Consider the following 4,296-nt stretch of genomic DNA (forward strand, 5'->3'; position numbering starts at 1 on the left):
CTGTAACCTGTCCAGGTCCCACTGTAATCTGTCCTTCCCTTCTAGCGTGCCCACCTCACCCCAAATCTTGGTGTCGTCTGCGAATTAAAACAGGTTACTTTTCACCCCGTCATCCAAGTTGCTAATAAAGACATTGAACAGTGCAGGCCCGAGGACCGAGCGCTGGGGGACTCCGCTGCTCACATCCATCCAAGTCGAATATGACCTGTTCACCACCACTCTCTGAATATGACCCCTCAGCCAATTTGCTATCCGTCTGACTGTGTAGGCATCAATGCCACAGTCGCTTAGCTTTTTAATGAGAATAGGGTGGGAGACAGTGTCAAAGGCTTCCTGAAGCCCAGAAAGACTACATCCACCGTGACATCTGCATCCAGCCATTTTGTGACCTGGTTGTAGAAGGCAATCAGGTTGGTCTGACAGTACCTGCCCCAATGAAACCGTGCTGGTCCCTTCCAGCCCTAATGTCTATGAAATCTATGAGATTATAAACAATTTGGCCTATGGAGCATCTTTTAGCTTTTCAGTTGTATGGGCCCTAGAGTAAGGGGACACCAGCCCATGACTTGGCCCCAGCAATACAAATAATTCATAACAATGGAAATTTAGGGCCATTAAATTTTACAGAGTTATGAAAAATGCTGATAGGAAACATCGCCAGCAATTTGGTTGCATTGTCATTGGGCTGTTCCCAGCGACTTTCATTGACTTGGGGGAAGTGGTCAGTGACTGACACTTCTGAAAACAAGGCCACATCATTCAGTCTCAAATTTGGGCACCTAAAGGAACGTGTGGGGTTACTGGAGAAACGTTTAGAAATATTGAGAGGTCAAAGCAGTGGGATGCATCAATCCAGGACTTTGTCCAGAGGTGAAAGTTGCATTGATGTGATTTAGCCCTTAAGCACGTTTAATTAAATTGGCACAAATCCTTCCTGTGGGCACTCTTATTTCAGTCTGAGACTGACTTATTCCTGACTGACCAGGAGCCAGTTCCTAAGTGATTAAATACACATGGAAATAAGCCTGCTTTAAGAGCGATGCATTTCCACATGTCTGTTTAACTCTGTTTAAACTCTGTTTGACTCTGGAGTCAAACTACTGCAACTTTCTCACGGAGACTAGGTATAAAGGTGCATTCAAAAATCCTCTGGAGGCAGTGTGCATCAGTGGGTCGAGCACAGGATTTCAACTCAGGGTTCTGGCTTAGCCATTGGTCTGCTGGGTGATCTCTTGGAAAAACCCTGTCCCTCCGATCTCCCATCCATACAATGGTGATTGGGATGCTTTTTACTAAAGCACATCAACCTCTGTGTATAAGCTAGACATCATTATTATTAAAATAACAGTTGCACAATCCCCAAAGCATGAGCATTAGTATAGAGAATGGACAACTTCAGACACAGAGGCAGCAATAAAAATCCGTTTATTTCCCATTATTGTTAACCAGAAACATTGACCCACATGCAGTAACATTCCCTGTGGCAGAAGGCCATATGTACCAAAGCAATGAAGCAAACTGGGTTTCACTCTTGGGATGCAAGATGCCAGAACAGAGAGTAACAACTGCAAGAAAACGCTGTTGGCTGTGAAAATCTGAGCTCCAGTCCTGTTTCCTTCACATTGCTATGAGGCCAGTTTATTGGTGCAGTTATGAGACAGTGTGTGTACCCCCACCTCTTACCCTGGCATCTTCCTCATTCTCTTCTTCATTTATGGAAAAAGACCTTGACAAATGAGGGAAGGAGATGAGTGGAAATAAGCACTTTTGGCATACCGCCTCAGCTGGAGAAGCAAGGCAAACACATGTGGAAGAGCAGAAGTAAGAATCGATGTCAGTGTAGATCCATTGCTGGTTAAGAAAGCGAACACAGCCTCAGAGAAGAAACATGAAGCCATAAAGGATGATTTATCTCTGTAGCAGTTTTAACATGTATGCACACTCCATACTTATCATTCCCATGGCCCGTGCAGCGTTCTTCCCATTGGAAGACGACATGGTTGCATGGACCCGCTAGAAATGCTTGTTGCAAGTACAGTCCCTGGTGAGAAGAGGACGTGAAAAGCAATCTGCTCCTGGTGCTGGCGCTAATAAAGTGAGCTCTCCATCAAATTGCAATTCCTGTGCTGAGCCCTGTCTCCCTTATGGACGGCCAAAGGCATGCCCAGCATGCTGAGCTGTGTGATCATCATAAACCACCAATAAAGCAAACACGTCCTGACTAACCTGGCTGCCTTTCACAGATTTCATAGACATTCGGGCTGGAAGGGACCCCAGAGGATCATTGAGTCCAGCCCCCCGCCCCAGGGGCAGGAAGTCAGCTGGGGTCACAGGATCACAGCGAGATAAACATCCAAATGTGTCTTGAAGGCGTTCGAAGTGGGTGCTTGAACCACCTCTGGCAGCAGTCTGTTCCAGACCTTGGGGGCTCGGACAGTGAAGAAATTCTTCCTTATGTCCAGCCTGAAATGGTCTCACAGTAGTTTGTGACTGTGTGGCCTCATCATCCCTTGGAGCGCTCTGGTGAACAGTTGTTCCCCCAGATACTGGTGGTCATCCCTGATAAACTTATAGATGGCCATCAGATCACCCCTGAGCCTGCGCTTTTCCAGGCTAAAGAGTCCCATGGCTCTCAGCCTGTCGTCGTAAGGTCTGTTTTCCTGACCTCTGATCATGCGCGTGACTCTTCTCTGCACCCTCTCAAGCTTCTCCACGTCCTTTTTGAATTGTGGAGGCCAAAACTGGACGCAGTACTCCAGCTGCGGCCTCACCAAGGCCGAGTACAAGGGGAGATCGACGTCCCGGGATTTGCTTGAGAAGCATCTATGGACGCCAGGCAGCGTTTTGGTCGCTTTACTAGCCGCAGCATCACATTGAAGGCCTTGTGCTCCCTCATATCCTGGGGCTTCCTTTACTGCTTCAGCAAATGAATCACACGAAAAAAAAAAGGTGGGGTTGTGATTACCAGTGCCATCACAGTCAGTGCTTTAAGCTGAAGTGGGACAAGAGTGGGAGACTGTTCTCGCTGGGCTGCACATTTATCCTGGGGAGGGGTGAGGTATTCGGATAGGTTGCAGGGACCTTTCTTAATCCCTGGTCAGCAAGGGGTTAACTCCAGCTCCGCTTTCCCTCGGTGTAAAGGCAGTGATGGGAGGGGTGCCTGGGTAGGGATGGAAGAGGGATGGGTGCTTTAAGAAGGTTGCCTTAGCTCCTGAACACTGGGCCCCAAGGAGAGATGAGTTTCTATTTACTTTGGATCATATCCAAAGCCCTTGCAAGGTGATGGGAGTTTTTCCACTGACTTTACACAGAGCTTTTTTTCTCCCTGCAGGATCATTTTATTACCTTCCATTAAACTGCTTTATTTTCTAAACGGAAAAGGCCTCCCTATTATTTTCTCTATAATTATAAAGGCAAGTTATGAAAAAAAAAGGGAGGGGACTGGCTGGAAACCAGAGGCGTTAGTCTGTATGTCTAAAAATAGGCAAGATACACCTGCATCTCTAACAGAGACCCTCTCTCTAGCTCTGGGCAAGTTATTTATTTCTCTGGTAGGAGGAAGCTCCTCCCTTGGTTTGATGTGCGGGAGTAGCTCAGCGTTTCACAGATCTTTCTATTCCAGAGCCGGAGCTTTTAGTAAAGAAAACTAAACTTAGTTTCTGCGGGTGATGGTTGCCAAGAAAAACTTCAAGCAGAAAATACATGGCAATGTCTGCCAGAGTTTGCAGAGAGCCTGCAACATACCTCTGAGGAACTATTTCAATCACTGCGGCTGGTACATATTAAGGGTTTGAAATGTTGCCATTGTGAACAATTTCACTTCTCAAAGCATGTAAAAAGGGGAAGATTTCACTTTCCAAAGTATGTCCAAAAGGGGAAAGGTATCACATTATGAAGATCTGCCGCGGGATTTGCCTCAAGGAAGGCAGAAAGGACTGGCTGCATTGCAAAGGGAAGATGTACCACAGAGGAAGAGTAACCCTTACATGCATGGCAGGGCTGTGGAACGAAGGTTGGGGAGTTCAAAAGTCTGGGAGGTGATACTTTAATACCTGCCTTCATTTATGTCTAGCTGGAAAATAGGCATCTCTTTTTATAGTTTCATAGTTTCTAGGGTCGGAAGGGACCTGAGCAGATCATCTAGTCCGACCCCCTGCCATGGCAGGAAGAGCACTGGGGTCAAATGACCCCAGCAAGGTGGTCATCCAACCTCCTCTTAAAAACCCCCAGGGTGGGAGCCTGCACCACCTCACTTGGAAGCTGGTTCCAGACCCTAGCCGCCCTGACTGTGAAGTA

The sequence above is a fragment of the Gavialis gangeticus genome, unplaced genomic scaffold, assembly GCF_001723915.1.
Source record: "Gavialis gangeticus isolate Ggan-Ray unplaced genomic scaffold, GavGan_comp1, whole genome shotgun sequence".
Lineage (NCBI taxonomy): Eukaryota > Metazoa > Chordata > Crocodylia > Gavialidae > Gavialis > Gavialis gangeticus.